Source organism: Martes martes (genome assembly GCF_963455335.1).
Source record: "Martes martes genome assembly, chromosome: 3".
Classification (NCBI taxonomy): Eukaryota; Metazoa; Chordata; class Mammalia; order Carnivora; family Mustelidae; genus Martes; species Martes martes.
The window spans coordinates 110910386-110930532 of NC_137890.1; positions in this window are offsets into that span (position 1 = coordinate 110910386).

Consider the following 20147-nt stretch of genomic DNA (forward strand, 5'->3'; position numbering starts at 1 on the left):
TGAAGAGACTATTCTTTACCCATTGTGTATTCTTGATGCCTTTATCATAAATTTTTTTGATGGTATGAGTTTATTTCTGGATTCTCTATTATGTGCCAGAGGTCTATGTGTCTGTTTTTATGCCAGTCCATATTGTTTTGATTACTGTAGCTTTATAGTATAATTTGAAATCAATGATCCTGATACTTCTGGCTTTGTCTTTTTTTCAATACTGTGTTGCTTCTTTGGAGTCTTTTGAGGTTCCACACAAATTTTAGAATTATTTATTTTAGTTCTGTGAAAAATGCCTTTGGACTTTTGATAGAGATTGCACTGGATCTATAGATTGTTTTGGGTAGTATGGATATTTTCACAATATTAATTTGTCCAAACCATGAGCATGGAATATCCTTTCACTTGTGTCATCTTTAATTTCTTTCAGTTTGTGTATTATCGTTTTCAGTATACAGATCTTTCACTTCTTTGGTTAAATTTGTTTCTAGATCTTTTGTTCTTTTTGATATGATTGTAGATGGAATATTTTTTTGTTTCTCTTATAGTTCATTATTAGTGTATAGAAGTGCAACAGATTTTTGTATATTAATTTTGTATCCTGCAATTTACTAAATTCATTTGTTAGCTCTAACCATTTTTGGTGGAGTCTTTAGGGTTATTTAAATATAATACTGTGTCATCCGCAAATAGCAACGAGTACTTCTTCTTTCCAGTTTGGATGCCTTTTATTTCTTTTTCTTGCCTAATTATTGTGGCAGCACTTTCAATACTATGTTGAATAAAAGTGAGGAAGGGGCACCTTGTTGGCTCATTTGGAAGAGCATGCCCCTCTTGATTTCTGGATTGAGAGTTCAAGCCCCATTTTCAGTGTAGAGATTACTTAAACATAAAATCTTTTTTTTTTTTTTTTTTTTTTAATGGAGATAGTGAGCATACCTGTTTTGTTCCTGATCTTAAAGGAAAAGATTTTAGGTTTTATACCAGTGAGTATAATATTAACTGTGTTTGTCATATATGGTTTTTATTATGTTGATGCACATCACACACACACACACACACACACACACATTGTTGAGAGTTTTTTTTTTTAAGCATAAATGGATGTTGAGTTTTGTCAAATTTTTTTCTGCATCTATTAAGATGATCGTATAATTTTTATCTTTCATTTTTTAAATGTGGTGTGCCAGGTTAATTGATTTGCAGATGTTGAGCCATCCTTGTATCACTGGAATAAATCACACTAGATCATGGTGTATAAACTTTTTAGTGTATTGTTGAATTTAGTTTGCTAACATTTTGTTGAGGATTTTTTTTTTTTTTTTTAGATTTTATTTATTTATTTGACAGACAGAGATCACAAGTAGGCAGAGAGGCAGGCAGAGAGAGAGGAAAGGAAGCAGGCCCTCTGCCGGGCAGAGAGCCCGATGCGGGGCTCGATCCCAGGACCCCGGGATCATGACCTGAGCCGAAGGCAGAGGCTTTAACCCACTAAGCCACCCAGGTGCCCCCTTGTTGAGGATTTTTAAAAAAATATTTTATTTATTTATTGGAGAGAGAGAGAGAGAGTTAGTAAGAGAGAGCTCAAGCTAGGGGGAGAGACAGAGGGAGAGGGAGAAGCAGACTCCCTGCTGAAGCAGGAAGCCAGATGCAGGGCTCAAACCCAGGGCCCTGGGATTATGAGCCAAAGAAGATGCTTAACCGACTGAGCCACCCAGGTGCCCCAGGGATTTTTGTATCTATGTTTAATATCCCAATACGAGGATATTGACCTATGATCAATCCTTCTTTCTCTTTCTTTCTTCCTTCCTTTCTTTTTTTCTTTCCTTCCTTCCTTCCTTCCTTCCTTCTTTCCTCCTATTTATTTATTTTATTATTTTTTTTGTGATGTCCTTGTCTGGTTTTGGTATCAGCATAATTCTGGCTTCATAGGAAGTGTCTGGATGGCATTCCCTCCTCTTCAGTTTTTTGGAGAAGTTTGAAAAGGGTAAGTATTAAATCTTCTTGAATGTTTGGTAGAATTCACCAGTGAAGCCATCTGGTCCTGGACTTCTGTTTGTTAGGAGGTTTTCAATTACTACTCAATCTCCTTACTGATCTTTGTTCTATTCAGAATCTCTATTTCTTCATGAGTCAGTCTTGGAAGATTGTATATTTCTAGGTATTTATCCATGTCTTCTAGGTTGTCCCATTTGTGGGCATTTAATTGTTCATAGTAGACTCTTATAATCCTTTGTATGTCTGTGGTATCATTTGTTCTTTCTCTTCTTTCATTTTTTATTTTATTTATTTGAGCTCTCTTTTTTTCTTGGTGAGTCTAGCTAAAGGTTTGTCAATTTTATCTGTCTTTTCAAAAAACTAGTTCCCAGTTTCATTGATCTTTTCTATTTTTTTAGTCTCTATTTCATTTATTTTGGCTCTTACTTTTATTATTTCTTTCCTTCTACCAACTTTGAGTTTTGTTTATTCCTCTTTTTCTAGCTCCTTTAGTTGTAAGTTACATTGTTTATTTGAGATTTTTCTTGTTTCTTGACTTAGGCCTGTATTGCTCTGAACTTTCCTCTTTTATTCACTTTTGCTGTATCCCATAGGTTTTGGTTTGGCATATTTCATATTTCATTTGTCTCTAGATATTTTTTGATTTCTCCTTTGATTTCCTTGATGACCTGTTGGTTGTTCAGTAGCATGTTGTTTAATTTTCACATTTTTGTTATTTTTCAAGTTTTCTTAGTTTCCTACCATTGTGGTTGAAAAAGATGCCTAATATGACTTCAGTCTTCTTGAGACTTGTTTTGTAGACTAATGTGACCTCTCCTGGAGAATGTCCCATCTGCTATTTAGAAAAATTTGTATTCTTCTGTTTTTGGAAGGAATGTTCTGTATATGTCTATTAATTAAGTCTGTCTAGTCTATGTGTCATTTAAGGCTGATATTTTCTAAGATTATTTATTTATTTGAGAAAGAAACAGAGAGTGAGAGAGAACATGAACAGGGTGAGGGGCAGAGGGAGAATCAGACTCCCTGCTGAGCAGGGAGCCTGATGCGGGGCTTGATCCTGGGAGTCCGGGATCACAACCTGAGCAGAAGGCAGACACTTAACCAACCGAGCCACCCAGGTGCCCCAAGGCTGATGTTTTCTTATTGATTTTCTGTCTGGATGACCTATCTATTGATGTAAGTGGGGTGTTAAAATTTCCCACTCTTATTGTGTTGCTGTCAATTTCTTCTTTTAGGTCTGTTAATCTTTGCTTCATATATTTTAGCACTCCTGTGTTGGGTTCATAGGTATTTATAAATGTTATATGTTCTTGCTGGATTGACCCCTTTATCATTATGCGATGTCTTTATCTTTTATTACATTTTTTGTTTTAAAGCCTATTTCATCTGAGGTAAGTATAACTACATCAGGTCTTTTAAAATCTCAATTTGTTTGCAGTATCTTTTTCCACCCCTTCACTTTCAGTCTGTGTGTATCCTTCTGAAGTGAGTCCCTTGTAGGCAGCATATAGATGCATCTTGTTTTTTATCCATTCAGCCACTCTATATGTCTTTTGATTAAAGATTTTAATCTGTTCACATTTAAAGTAATTATTGGTGCATAGATATGTATCTGTTGCCATTCTGATAATTGTTTTCTGGCTGTTTTTGTAGTTCCTCTGCATTCCTTTTTCTTCTATTCCTCTCTTCCATTGTGGTTTGATGGCTTTCTTTATTGTTATGTTTAGATTTCTTTCTCATTTTCTTTTTTGTATTTACTCTAAGTTTTTCCTTTCTGGTTCCATGAGGTTCTTATATAACATCCTAGTTACATAACGGTATATTTTAAATTGATTACACTCAAATTTGAATAGATTCCCAAAGTATATTTTTACCCCCATTTTATGTTTTTGATGTCACATTTATATCTTTTTATGTATCCCATCACTAATTATTGTAATTTTCGTTAACTTCACTACTTTTGTCTTTCGACCTTCATACTAGCTTTATAAATGACTAAATCTGCCATCTTTACTATATATTTACCTTTTCCAGTGAGTTTTTTTTTTCTTTTGTATGTTTTCTTTTCATTAATTAGTGCTATTTCTTTTCAGCTTGAAGAAGTCTCTTTAACATGTCTTCTAAGGCCAGTTTAGTGGTGATTAACTTTTTGCATATCTAGAACACTATCCTTATATTCTGAATGATGACCTTGCCATGTAGAGTATTTTTACTTGGAAGTTTTTTCCCCTTTCAGTACTTTAACATATCATGCCACTTTCTTCTGGCCCACAAAATTTCTGCTGAAAAATCTGCTGATAGCCTTAGGGGATCTACCTTGTGTGTAACAAGTTGCTCTGTTGTGCTGCTTTTAAGATTCTCTCTTTGTATTTAACTTTTGAGATTTTAATCACAACATGTCTTGCTATGAATGTTTTGGCTGCAAAGAAATTCTGGGCTTTCTGGATTTGGTAGTTTTTTTCCCTCTCCAGATTAAGGAAGTTTTTAAACATTATTTCTTCGGTAAATTTTCTGCCCCTTTCTCTCTCTCATCTCTTTTTGGGAGCCCTGTAACATGGATGTTATTCCACTTGATGTTGTTCTTTTAGTCCTTTAAGGTATCTTCACTTAAAAAAAATTTTTTTTTCTTCCTGCTCTGTCTGGGTAAGTTTCAGTGCTTTGTCTTCCAGCTCACTGATCAGTTTTTTTATCTGGTCTGCTGTTGAATCTGTAGTATATTTTTTAGCCCAGTTATTGTATTCTTTAGCTCTGTGACCTCTGTTTGGTACTTTCATATATTTTATATCTATTTGTTAAAGCTCTGTGTTCATTTGCTCTTCTCCCAAGTTTGGTGAGCATCTTTATGACCATTACTTTGAACTCTGTCATGTAGATTACTTATCTGCACTTCACTAAGGTCTTTTTCTGAGTTTTTTTTCCTTGATATTTCTTTTGGAACCCATTCCTCTGTCTCCTCACTTTGCCTCACTCTCTGTGCTTGTTTCTATATATTGGGTGAAACAGTTACCTCTCCCAATCTTGAAAGAGTGGTCTGGTGTATAAGGTGATCTATGGGATCCTTCTGGGGTCTTCCTTTCCTTCCTTTTCTTTCTTTCTTTCTTTCTTTCTTTCTTTCTTTCTTTCTTTCTTTCTTTCCTTCTTCCCTTCCTTCCTTCCTTACTTCTCTTTCTCTCTCCTATCCTCCCTCCCCCCCCTTCTCCTAGTTTTCCCAAGGAGTGTATTTGCACAAACCTGGGCACTGGAAGGCTCTACATCTAAAGGAAAATTTTCGTTAAGTGTGACTTGTGGTGGCATTGTAGGACATAGTGGGTCAGTGGAAACTTGATCTTGGAGTTGTGGAACTGCTTGATTGCTGGTCAGTGGCACTTGCTGGCTGCAATCTCCTCCACCTTCATTATCTAGATTGTGCTGGGTGCCTGTGTCTCAGTAGCAATGGGTGACAACACTCGCGGTGTTCAGGTCCCAGTATTCCTGGTATGTATTGTTGGTTCTGCTGTGGGATTCATAGCATAGCCAAATGCTGAAGTTCTTCATCTACAAGGGGGATTCCTCCAATACCTGTCCATAGTAGACAATTTCCCCTGAAGACTTCATTTTCTTTAGCTGAGACATAAAGTACTAGAAACAGGACTTGGTGACATAATTAGGTGCAAATGTTTGCATGTGATAGAGGCGCAGAATACAGCATTTGGGTGTGGGAAGACAGTACCAATCTGTACTCTTACAATGTGCCTGAGGTCTTCATGGCACGCACTCTCCTCTTCCTGACATCCAGGAAAGGGAGCCGTTTACTGCCTTTACTGTGGGGCTTGAACAAATGACCCTGAGATTAAGACCTGAGCTGAGATCAAGAGTTGGGTACCTAACCCACTGAGCCACTCAGACACTCTGGGAGCCCTTTACATTCAATGAAATCTTTTATGGTGTGGATACATGTAGTGTTGAAAGAAGTAGATCTAATCCTTAAGTACACAGTACTTGTAGACAGTCTGAATGAGGAAAAGGTAAGAGTTTCACCTTGTATAAATAATGCTGTACAGTGTATCTTATGATGTATGCTTTTATGTTAAAATGCTGGAAACTTGTTTAATTTGTACAGTCAAGTGCTCTTTGTTTTCCAGTTGTCTATATTCCTTTGGTATGGCTTGTGAATTGGGGAAGGGTGGTGACAATTCTAGTTTTACTTAGAAGACTTGCAAGTGAATGCAGAACTCTCTCTGGGATAGTTATTTCTTACCATCCTCTGACCCTAGGTTGATAATGTGAAATGACTATTTTGATGTTTTATTCCATACATAACCACACTGTGTGCACATAAACAGATAAGAGTACATGAGTGCTGCCATTTCAAGCTACTCCTAATTATGTTTTTAACATTCCATAAGGGCTGTATTTGTAAATCAGTGAGTCCCTTCAGTGCTAGGCATTGAATGTTATTAATTAATATAATTGTCTAGTGTTTAGGTAGAATAAATTGATCATTTTTTATTTCATCACCTTGTATTTTTTCTTTTGTTTTCTTTCTTTTTTTTAAAATAATCTCTACACCCAATGTGGGGCTCGAACTCATGACCCTGAGATCAAGAGCTCATGTTCTACTAACTGAGCCAGCCAGGTGCCCCTCATTATCTGTATTTTTAGCACAAGTTTCTAACTATGACAGACACTCAGGTGTACTTATATAATAATAGCTTTCAGACCCATTTTATCAACGTGCACATGTTTTAAAGGGAATATTTCCGTAATATTTTTAGCTTTCACAACTTTTTGAAGTCTTTCACAGAATATTATGATATATTTGTCACATATTAGTTTTCTTCTTGATAGATGACACAATCAAAAGCATGGACTACTGAAAGAATTACAAGGCTACAGTCTTTAGTTAATCCCCAAGGAAGGACTGGCTGCTCTTCAGATTCCCAGATGAATTGTCCCACAGCTTTTGGTGAAAAAAAAGGCAGCATGTAGAGTTTTAGTTATTAATTCTCCAGCTCCATGGTTTTTTCTTGAGTTGACTAAGTTAAGAGCATCTTCAGTAGAGGGTAATCCACAAGCTTTGTTAGGAAGGGGCACTGTGCATTTTGTGTAGCTGTGTTTCCTAAGCATGAAACTGTAATAATTACTAATAGATATTGCTCAACTCAGTGACTGAGTGAAATAATGAATGGGAGGAATGGCTCCTAAGAGAGGTTTGCCAATGACAACTGGTGCTCTCTGCAAAGCCCATGAATGGTGGACCTCCATCTGGCCAGTGAACTGACACGATCTATGAGCACACCATGGCCCAACTGGCTCTCTTGGTGGGACTTGGCCTGTTTTGTCCACTTCACTCACTCTCCTCAGGCCAGCTTGAGACTAGGTCTGGTGCAGAGACCATCAGTTTCTATCTGTTCTTTTGCATCAGAAAAGGTTACTCACATCAGAAGTGTGAGTTGTGTTCAGATGGAATGAGTAAGTGGAAGGGGCTAAATGCCTTCCAGGTGGAGATGGGTTGGGTGTCCTAGCAAAGGTGTTACGGGAATCAGCATCAGTATTGGATTTTATGCAGGACTTCCTCACTTTCAGCATCATTCTCTTGTCCCTTCTGCCCTTTCCCTGAGAAAACTAGCATGCTGTCCCCAAAGAACTGCTATGATTGAATTCTGCCCCAAGCAATGCTGCCACCTGGCACTAATGAATGGTGCACTCAACAGCCCAAGCAGTGCATTGGTCTGCAGGCTGAGAGCATATTTTGAGGTGATCATTCCCTGTTCTGTGCTGTGTTTTCTGAAGGAGGGCCACAGGGACAAGTTTCTCTATGATCTCAGAATCAGGAAGAATTGTGTCCTCCCGAACAAATGGCATGTTCTTTGTTTTAGGGACACTCTGATCCATGTAATGAATCACATTTCCCTCTTCACGCAGCCTGTCTGAAAACTCAGATTCAAATTTATAGACCATTCTTGGCAAGTATATAAGGCTTCCTTGGAATAATTTTGTCCTTTAATTTCACTGAATTTTCCCTTAGACTCATTTTGTACACCAATTTTAAATTTAGTTTATTTTATTGTATCAGATTTTTTGTTTGTTTTTTGTTTGTTTAAAAACCAATTAAATCCTTTTGGGAAAAAAGAAATAAAAATAAAGACTAATATATTCATGCAACACCTTTACTTGAGATTTTTGGTTTCCCAGGTCTTAACTTTACACCTTTTCCCTCTAATCTCAGTATCGATCTACTACTTCTTAGGGGCATAATCCTTTCTGGATTGGTTTTTTTTCCTTGTTGTTGTTGTTTTTGTTTTGTTTTGTTTTAAATAGGAGTTTGACTATTAAAAGTAAGTTGTTGGGGCTCTTGGGTGGCTCAGTCGGTTAAGCGTCTGCTTTCAGCCAGGTCATGATCCCAAGGTCCTGGGATTGAGCCCCTCATCAGATTCCCTGCTCAGCAGGGAGCCTGCTTCACCCTCTTTCCCTCTGCCTGCTGCTTCCCCTATTGTGTTCTCTCTCTCTGTCAAATAAATAAAAATCTTAAAAAAAAAAAAAAAAAGTAAGGTGTTAATAGCAATACCTACAGCTTTTCGACTATGTGAATTTAACTAGATTATTAGATTACTTAATCTTTTTCTATTATATAAGAAGAGTAATACTATTTATTTTTTGTGAATATTGTGAGGGTTATACAAAATACTGCATGTAACATACATAGTACCTTATTTGACACATAGTAGGCCTTTTATTTAAAAGTTTTCTAAGTGGAGGGGTGCCTGGGTGGCTCAGTGGGTTAAGCCTCTGCCTTTGGCTCAGGTCATGATCTCAGGGTCCTGGGATGGAGCCCCGGATCAGGCTCTCTGCTCAGCGGGGGGCCTGCTTCTTCCCTCTCTCTTGCCTGCCTCTCTGCCTACCTGTGATCTCTCTCTCTGTCAAATAAATAAATAGAATATTTTTTAAAAAGTAAAATAAAATAAAAGTGTTCTAAGTGGAAAATGCACTGGATTTGCAGTGAAATCTCTTTTTCCCCCACTGATTAGTTTATGACCTTGGGCAAATCATTTTACTTCTTTGGAGATTTTTCTCACATATAATTTTATGGCATGGTTGAGAGAGCCCTTAGGATTCTAGCTTTGCTATTCTTGGATTCTTAGGGTTGTCCTGAGTAACATGTGAGAGTATGTCCTCACTGTGTTCACATTAGGAATGACATGAAAACATTCACCTGGGCATAGAGAGGTCTTGGGTGGAAGGGGATCCAGATCTGAAGCAGGAAATGAATAGGCTTATTGTGCTGGTCATTAATATTCTTCATTGGTATTGGTTATGGTATTTGCAGAGGTAGTAGCATCTTCTGGAATATGCTGAGTTGTTAGTGATTATAGTCCTGAATTCAAGTGGATTTCAAAAGATGTGTTATTGTGGATGTTACTCTCTGTAGTGAATGGTTTATAACTGGCTGCTTGGCGAATACTTGGAGATATAGCAGAGGAACCAAGGGAGCTGCTGCTTCTGGTCAATGACCATGATTCCTAATGACACATTTGGTTCAGTCGTGGAGTCAATCACAACAAGTGTCTGCGTCCAAGATAAAGTTACTATTAAGGAAATATTGGGCAATAGGAGACCCCCCAAACAAGAGGAAACTCATTTATCAAGAAGATAAAGAAAGGAAGGGTTTGTAATAGATGTAGAAGAATAATCTACACTGAAATGAAGCTACACTTATAGCCGTTCATGAAGATGCAGGGTATTTTCATGGTTAAAGGCACAACATTTTTCACTGTGTGGTTTTAGCCAAGTTATTTATCTCTCAAAGCCTCAGTTTCCTCATATGTTAAAGGGATAGTGATACTTACCTCATACGGTTGTTCTAAGGAGATAATGTAAGTGCTGAGATATGTTAGTTATAAGTAACTGGTATTATCAAAACTATTAGTATTAATATAAATTGCAAATTCACACTCGACTTCAAGGTTTCGCTATCCCTAATCTAAAAAAGTATGCAGACTATAAGAATAAATGTAAAAACAAAGCATTTAGAGGGGTGTCTGGGTGGCTTGTTCAGTTGAACATCCCACTCTTGGTTTTGGCTCAGGTTGTGATCCCATAGGTTATGGGATTGAGCCCTGTGTGGGACTTCATGCTCAGTGGGAGGTTGGCTTGAGGATTCTCTCCCTCTGCCCCTCTCCCTCTGCCCCTCTCCCCACTCTCTCTCTCTGTCTTTATAAACTAAATAAATCTTTAAAAAAATTAGATGATTGAATGATTGGAGTAGAGTGCATATGGAGAGAAAAAAGTTCTAATAAATTTTTTTTAAAAATCTTTTTTTATTTTATTTTATTTATTTGACAGCGATCACAAGTAGGCAGATAGGCAGGCAGAGAGAGAGGGGGAAGCAGGCTCCCTGCTGAGCAGAGAGCCTGATGCGGGGCTCGATCCCAGGACCCTGAGATCATGACCTGAGCCGAAGGCAGAGGTTTAACCCACTGAGCCACCCAGGTGCCCCTCTAATAAATTTTTGAATCAATGCATTGTGTCCATTAGTTTTCATCGTATCATTTTATCCCAGGGATCATTCAAAAGGTAGCCACCTACTTGTGCTTTTGATTAATTTCATTCTTCATACATGAAGTGGGATTATAAATTAGAGACACTAGTTTCTATAAATTTCCCTCATTATTCTATAGTCCCATTTTGCCTACTTCTTGTGAGGTTTCTGTCTCTTGCTTTTCTGTGGGATAAATTTAAATTTGCTCACCTTGTTCAAAGAGAAAACATTATGACGCTTAACCTTGAAAAAAAAATCTCTTTTTTGTAATCTAACTTTTTAAAAAATGGTAAAAAAAAAAAAAAAAGTAGCCAGAGTAAAGTGTTAAACAAAACAAAACAAAACAACAAAAACCCTGAACAAAGTGAGTGTTAAGATATGGTGGAATTATTGTTACAAAAACAGAGAAACCACTGAAAACTACTCTGGTTTTGTTTCAAGTATTTTTGTCTCAATGAGCTTCAGCTTTTGCTTGGTCCACTGAAATTCACTGAATTCAGGGAAATGTTGAGATTTGAAAGGGTAACAATGGGTGGTAGTTACAGCCTCAGAACACAGCACCTGGGAGTGGTGGTTTTCTTGTGTTTCACTGTTTGAATCTTTCAAAAGAGAAGTGAAATTCTATAATCCAAAGTTCATTGATTTATTTTGTTTTGACCTGCATTCTCTTGTGCAGTTTCTCAAAAATTAGTCTGTTTAGATTTGAAAACTCTATAGACAATTTTTTAGGCAGTATTTTCATAGAAAAGAAATTAGGACTGGAATCCAAGAACTTGGTTTAACACTTAAAAATCAGGATAACTTTAATTCAGTTTTCAAAAGATGTTCCATAATTATTAATTTATTATTGAATTAGATGCACTACCTTTCAAGCAGTTTTACTATGTTATTTTTTAAATTTAAAATTATTTTTGTGGTAAAAAAATAACATGAAATTTGTCATCTTGACCATTTTAAGTTAACTGCAGTTGTACTGTAGGTTCACATTGTTGTGTAAGAGAGCTCCAGAACTTTCTCATCTTGCAAAACTGAAACTCTATACTCATTAAACTAGAACTCCCCAATTTCTCATCCCCCAAACTCTGCTCCATTCAGTTTTTTTTTTTTTTTAAGATTTTACTTATTTATTTGATAAAGCACAAGCAGGTGGAGGGGCAAGTAGAGGGAGAGGGGAGGAGAGGGAAGCAGGCTCACCACTGAGCAAAGGAGCCCAATGCGGGGCTCGATCCCAGGACCCCAGGATCATGACCTGAGTGGAAGGCAGATGCTTAACGACGGACTGAGTCACCCAGGCAGTCCCAGGTTCCAAGTGAGGCATATATTTGTTTTGTGATTATAATTTGATAAGACCAGAGGTCATTTAGGTGGAGTGCAAACTGTAGGGTATGGTGTTTTTACTTGAACATGTCGACAAATGGCAGGAAATGAGTGTTCATAGTACTTTTATTAGTTGAACTAATAAAAAAGTAGTGAAGTTTACAATCCAAGTTCATACCAAAACTGGAAGCAGGCAGAAAATCCTGATAATAAAGGAGAGTAACTTTTGAAATATAAAAATAATTGAGAAGTTATGGTATTATTTTCCATTGTGATCTTTAGAAAGGCAAATATTAATTTCAGTATTGTTTTGTCGAGGTACTAGGAGCATGCCAAGGAATATGTTCACAGGTCCTGAGTTATCCCTTCCCTGGACTTTTCAAAGCTGTGCCTAAGGAGGCTGGTGTGGCCACAGTACGAGATAAAATCTAGAAGGAGGAAATGCTGAGATGTAGGTAGTGATATCTCAGAGCCCTCATTTGCTTAACTGAAAGCATTTTTTAAATGTTCGTGGAAATGAATATGATGGAAGAGCTTTCAGTGCCAGAGAGAGTGAGGGCCCAACAGCCTGGTGCAGCTCTCCTCCACTTACTTAAAACGTCAAGGTAATGAGATACCATCTTACTGGCTACCCCCTGGCATCATCTTCATAGCCTCCATGTTCAAATATGATGGGCAAAATAGGGCAAGATGATGATGATGATGATGATGATGATGGTGGTGGTGGTGGTGGTGGTGATCCTGAGAACAGTGATCACCCAAACTCATGGATGTTCTATTCTTACCTCAGGTGTTTTGCCTGATATGTCTCAGATTTTGGAAACTCAAGGTTCAATGATACTTTTTAAGCCTCTACAGGATTAAATGTATAGATCTTACAACCCAGAGCTGTTTAACACTTGGTTCTAGTATGTTTCAGGTACATTTTACATTAAACAGGTTTTTATGTGTCAATCTGGGAATGTAATTATCATTTATAAACTTGTTTCCTCACTAAAAATGTATTTTAAGTCCAAAACAAATAAATTAAAAATTTTAAGGAAATGACCCTTTTTAAGTAGGAAATTGTTTCGATTTGTTCTTGTAATTCTATATCAGCATTTAATAAAATATTTTAATTTGGTTTTGGAATGAAAACTATAGCTTAATTTTAATAACGAGGAGAACAGTAAGGTAGCTAAAAAGTGAACAGTATTACATATATTAAGTTCTTGATACATATTGGTTGAATTAATTAAGTACAAAGTCATTTATATTTAGTTATTTGACTTTGAAATATAGGATAAGAGTTTTTAAACTTCAATTGAGTTTTATAATGATACTTACTTTTATATTAACGTGAATTTTCACATCACTGAACTCACATGTTTTGCCTCCTTTGGCTTTATTTGTATTTGGCCACTACTTATTCTGAGTAGTGGGGAGAGTTAACTTAAAGCTATAAATACTGTTCAGGCAATCTACAAATCCAAGGACAGATAATCGTGTACAGTAGGTGTTAAAACTGCTTATGTAGTGATAAGCTACAGGAAAATGTGAGGGAGAGGAATAAGTGGTTATAGTGAGTCATTTAACCAATTCTGGGTTGCTAACATGCTATTGAGAAGGTCTTTTTTTTTTTTTTTTTTTTAATTTTAAGATTCTTCCTGTGGTGGAATATATAGAGATAACTTCGGTATTAATGATAGCATACTGGCATATGAAGGAAAACTATATGTTACATCTTTTATCTCATTTCTTGCTGGAAGTGATCAGCTGGTTTGGCCTCCCCACCTGGGTTTTTTCCTTTCTCAAAGTCCCATTTGATTCTCTCTCTCAGTTGGTGGGGACAGCTTTCCTGGTCAGAGGAAGACAGTCTTCAAGGCAAGAGAATATGGGTGGCTGCCCTCTTCTACTAGGACCTACACTAGAGTTAACATAGTGAGCTCACTCTTTCATGCAAATGGTCATCTATACCTTGGGGACATTAAACAATGTGGAAAGGGCCCAGGGAACACCAGAAATGGCACCCAGTTAGAACCTTAGAGACCTTGTGGATATGTGTAAGGACACACTAATAATTTCATCAGTATTTACCATTAATTGAATGTTTTCCATGTGCCAGGTGCTATATACATCACCTTGTTCAAACCCCTCAAAATCTTATAAGGTACAAGATACCTTATAAGATTAATTTTCTGATTAATCCCATTTCAAGATTAGAAAAAACAACAACAGAGATTTAGAAAAAAACTGTGTTAAAACATGTCCCTCAAGCTGATGCAGACAGTAAAACAGACCTAGAATTCACTCAAAGATTGTTAGACCCCAACACAAATACGTCAATTATTCTGCTAGTGTTTACTACCATGGTGGTGGGGATTCGTTACAGACATCGTTACTGTTCTTTGTGTGACTGTTTAATCTAGTTATTGCCAATTAGTTAAATTTAAAGTTCTTTACATTTCTCATTTGTTCTCCTTCCTTCTTCTTTTTCACCTCTGGTCATTTTCTTCCCACTTCTGATATTCCCAAGTTGATAGCAAAGGCCATGATTCCTGCCCATTTTCTCCTCTTACAACAAGACCTGGATTAATTAGGACAAAGGAGCCAAAAGTACGGTAGCCAGTCAGTTTTTCTTTCTGTGTGCTTTAGCCCAGCTCTCAGGATGAATTTAGATTACGCATACTCAAGGATATCCATGAGTAATAACTATAAGCTTCGCCGTAGATAACTGTATCGGGTGTGTTTAAATGTACAACTCTGTTTTTCTATTATTATGTGATATTTCATGTTGACTTGTCAAACTGAAAAATACCCATATTGATTTTGCAGAAAGCTTCACATGTGAGATAAATGCACTCAAAGACTCCTCACAAGTAGCTCTTTGGAGCTTCAGATGTGAAATGGATCATTCCTCAATCTGTAATAGACCCTTCTGTGAAGCTCTTCAATCAAACCTGAGAATTCAAGGTGAAATTGAGGGGAGGATGGGAAACCCCTACAGGGGGATTTGAGTGGACTAGCTGAGAAAGGAACCGGGGGTATTTGCTGCCTCTTTTTCCAGTTTTTTTTTTTTTTCTTTTTTTTCTTGAGCGTAGGAAGCCTGTCAATCACTGTGTGACCTTACGCGCTGTATGCGTATAATACCTGGGCACAAGGAGACAGCCATAGAGGTGCTCACAGAGCTGCTGTCATACGCCCCTTTGATTTCGTTCTGCTTGTCATTTTTTTTCTAACAATTTTCAGGTTACTTTTAAAGTGGCTATTTTATACAGATTTATTATATAGGGTTTCTCTTTCCACCAAATCATTTCTATTGTTATATTTGATAGAGCAAAATTGTTACCTTTTGTGAAAAGCATACATAATCTTTTAAAAAAATTAGTGACATGTAATAACTACTTTAGTTAGAAAGAATTGTCATATTTTGTTAAGTAGTGATCCTGGTAAGTGCATCTTATTTAAGAATCATGTTTGTAGATCATGTAATGACTTTTAATTAGTTTGTTCCCAGTAAAGCAGTAAAAGTTACCCCTTGTAAGGAAAACAGCATCTTCTGAAATTGTTTTGGTGTCACATTTTTAAATTTATTTGGGTGCACATTTTTAGTTGGACATTTTTAGGTTAATTAAAAAAAACTCGAGAATTTTCAATGGGCTATTTAGTTTGGGGGAGCAGTGAATCCTTGACACCAAACTAAGTAATAAAAACTATGCTTTGGAATTTATGCTCAAATACCGAATATGTTTGATAATAGTTTTTGATGCTCAAGCTGCTACGAAATGATTGCTATCCCCTTGCTGTGTCATAATTTTTCCTAAGCCATGGAAACGGTGTTGTTTGTAAAGCTCGCATATTAGTATAATCTTAAGAGCATATTAATTGCCCAGGAGGTTTATGTATTTGTTCTGCACATGTGATTAAAGATCACGGCAGCTTATACGGCATAATTTTAGAGATGGAGAAAATGACTATTGTAATACTTGCTACTCTCAGTTTCCTCTACAGCAATGCCCTTACACCTTTCTTTTTCAGGCATTTTGTAGCATCCTAAACAGAAGGATATTGAAGGGAGCTGATTCTGCTTTGATCCTTGTGCTTGTTGTCAAAGCGCTTGGGATTGAAGAGACTGTTGGCTACAATTGACTGTGACAATTAGGAGATGATCAGAGCCCTAGAGTGGAGCACTTAAAGGGTAATTTACATGTCAGTTTGTCGAATAAAAAAAAAAAAGATATTCAGCTAAGATTTTTTTTTCCCCCTCAGAGCCTTGTAAACTGCAATTTGTGCTCTGGTAAGAAAAACCTGGCAGAGGAGTTAGGATAGCCATTACCATTTGAAAAGAAGCAATCATAAGGCCGCTGCTGAGCCCTTTGTCCACTAAAAATGCTGATTTGCAGGCAGTGAGTGAAAAAGTGGAACCATCACTAAATAAAACCTTGAGCTAGGTAACAACCCTCCCAGCCCCCACCCTTGCTGGCTTTTTAAATGTTGGTTAAAGGTGTTTTTTAAAAAACGTATCTTAAATCCGATACTTACTATCATTACAACATTGTTATTGGTCATGAATGTCCTTTCCTAAAAGAAATAATATAAAGGATGCATTGAGGAAGTGGTAGGTGGAACAGAGGCCAACAGTGAATTCAGAGGCTGATGCTGGCTATCAGTTGTATCTTACTCTGGTCCTTTGTACAGCATCACGATTTTCCACCAGTCAGTCCTTTACACTCTATTTCCCCCCTACTCTACCCTATCACTGTGCTCCCAGGTTTCCCATTTGTATTTATACTCCGATTTTAAAGTGGGAACTGTATTTCTAAACTTCACATGTTTAACCTATTTGGTGCACTTGGCTAAAAATATAAGGCACTTTCAGTCATGATTTGCTATTCATATGTGGTCATCTGTATACTTTTCTGTTAGGTATCCATATACAGAAGAAAAAAAAATAGCCAGAAAGTGAAAAGAAGACAATTGCCAGTAAATATATGGAGATAGATATTTGGCAAATCATCTATTTGCCAAATAGAATAAGAAAAATCAGTTATTTCAAGAATTTTTGAGTCCCCCCCTCGGAAATCATTGATAATAATAATAATAATAATAATAATAAACATGTAGTTGCAAGCTTTTCATATGGAAAATTACCTAAAAAATAAGTTAGTGTATCAACACAACCATCCTGTCCAGAGATACTCAAGTTTGGTGTGTGTATCTAATTCAGAGATACATGTTAACTTTCAATGGCAGATACATTTTATATTGCATTTTTTGGATACTTGGCTATGGTACAGGCATTTCCAGAAAGGCAGCAGGTTAGAAATGTCTTTATCAACACCAGCTTTACTGATGAGAGCTGAGAGTTTGCATAGCCTCCAAAAGCCAGATTTTGCAGCACCTGGATACTGCATGTTGGGTTTTCAGGCACCCTTCCATTAAAGACATTCACACTTTCAGGTAAGAGGGCTCTATTTCTCTTCGTTAATATCTAATACCTTAACAACAACAACATTTTTTTTAAAGGGATGCCTTATGAAAGGACTTGCTTTCTACTTGTGGAGGTTTCTGAAAATCACAATAGTCTGTGGGGAGCTGGTTGAGAGAAGTCAGTAATTCACAGATACTGACACCTCCACCTCCTCTGACTGCTTTACAGGAAGGCCCTGAACTTCTTTATAAAGTTTTTTAACTCTAGTTTTCCTTGCGTGCACGCCCCTCTTGCAAAGAAGAACACAAGAGCCAGGGAAAAAATAACAATGACTAGGTTAGTAAGTGCTAAGAGGATAATGAGACAGGGAGTCAGAGAAGGTCTGGGCTTCCTTAGCGTGTGTCTGCAGAATGCAGGCAATGGTAAATCTGTATCAAAAATCAGGCACAGCAGGAGGTGTTCGTCTCCCAGGTAATGGGTAAATGATGAGCAGATGAGCCATCCTTGTATCGATTTAAGCATTTTGTTCCAGCCAGTCACAATTAACTTTGATTTGTTTTTACTTTCCTCTTATAGGTTTGCATTTAAAACACTCTTGGAGCACTAATTGTATAAAATTCTGGTAACTGCACATTCTCTTTTTAGGGAGGTAATGAGCGAATGAATGAAAAGGCAGAGATTATTTGCCATTCTAAGAGCCGGGATTGTCAGAACATTTCTACTTGACTGAAATTGTTTTGGAAGGTGAGCTGGAACAAGAATCCTGCAAATAAAATGAAGTGACTCTGCATGTGGTTTTGGGATGTTTCTCTTCATCAAAGAATACTGCAGAACCGCTCTGGGATTTAAGTTGATTTAGATTTTATTTGTGAAAGAATATTTAGGTGAATCCTATGAAAACATCTTAAAGTACGCATATTTGACTCTTAACAAGTAAGTGGCAGTTTTTTGAAGGCTCATTTGGAATTATTTGAAAAGAGTTTCCCTATTACTATCACAGTGTTTTTTCACTCTACAAATTGCCATGTTGTGACAAAATAAATTATTGAAATGCTTTGAAAAGTTTTTAGAAATGTGCCCAAGGAAACAATATGTAAATTGTTAAAGTTAATTCACATGTCAGTTTATTGAATTGTTGCTGCTACTGAAAACTCCAAGAACCTTTAGCACAACATTCCAGAACATTTGCAGTTTTATTTTAATGAGTAGCTCTTTCTTTGTATGTGCTTGGAGGTGGCAATAGAGTTGCCAGATATAGCAAATAAAAGTAAAGAATTCCTAGTTAAATTTGAATTCTGATCAATAGTGAATATTTGTTCATAGAAACATGTCCCGTGCCATGTTCACATTTTATCAGGGAACCCTAGGTGGCACTCTGATTGGGTAGAAATTGCAACCATGCATTGAATGGACAATCTAATTATTTATAAATTATAAATTGTCACTTATAAATCATCTTACCTTTCACTGTCAGATTAGATAGGGCAACGAGCTTACCCCCTTCAAATAGAAGCCAAAAGCCTTTTTAACTCATTAATGCTGAGTTTAATTTCCCCCATCACGTTCCCTGCATAAGCTGTGACTCGTCATTTCAAGTATATAGTAATTTCTGCCTGACTAATATAATGGAGACTTTAGAGGTGGTGGCAGAGGAGTCTGGCTTACCCATATTGATCAGGCTCTGACTGGAGTATTTCCTGGTTATGGGGATAGAGAATTGAATGAGGCATTGACAATCTATTATCTTGTGAAGCCACATCTTTCTTCGGTGGCAATATTATGACACATAGGTAACCAAGTTGGAACCCCCTGCAATTCAGATCCCAGCTGGAGCTTCTGGGAAAGTAAAGATTCTGTGTCCTTACACTTTTATTTTATTGCACTGAACTTTGTTCACCATAATCTACTTGCTATGAAAGAAGCTAAGCTAGAACTTAGAGAAAAGTGTGTATCTGATGTATCTTTGACACCAGTGTTTAAGTCTCTCAATAGTTTGAGCTGCTATCACAAAGTATCATAGACTGTGTGGCTAAACAACAGAAATTTATTTTTGACGGTTCTGGAAGCTGGACATCTGAGATCAGAGTCCTGACATGGCCAGGGTGTAGCAAGAGCCCTCTTCCACATTTGCAAATGGCCATCTTCTTTTGTCCTCATGTGGTGGAGAGCAGGGGACTCTGATCTCTTCAGTCCCTGACAAGGGCCTTAATCCTGTTAGGGAGCACTCTACCCTCATAACCTAATTGTCATCTCCCAAAGACCACACCTCCTAATACCATCACATTAAACGTTAGGGTTTCAACATAAGAATTTGGCAGGGGAACACAAACATTCAGTCTGTAACAATTTTTCCCTGTCCTGGTGCTTTTTTGGCCTGTCAGACTATTTGTGCAGAAAAGTTTTAGAGACCTGTTTCTCATCCTCTAGGCCCCCTTCCAATTTCAGCAGTAGCTTCAGGAATGGTTCTTCACAAGCCCAGGTCTCCAGAGCATTGTTTGAGTCTTCCTAATTTCTGTCTCAGAGCCTTTTCCCAGAACTGGAGAAGCCTGCCCAGTGCTTCCTCAAGGTTGGCATGGAAATGTGGGAGATAGTTTACACCATCAAGGGCAGCCCTCAATGGATGGGAGACAGGAGCTTGTGGACAAACATTTCAACCACTTACCGTTTAGACAGGTAGATCTGAGAAGCACTCAGTACGGTTATGTAGGTATCTATCTTATGCAGGGATCTTACGTAGATTGTTTGGATTTTCCACCAAGTCTACTTCATTCTGTACATTTTCTTCAGCCTGTTTCTAGGGGTAACCGACATGCATCCAATTCTTCATCTCAGGCTCTGTTTTAGGGTAACTCCAACTAAGACACCCCAATGCTATCTTCTTCCCAGCACCGTGGCCCTCTCCTTGCTCTGAGT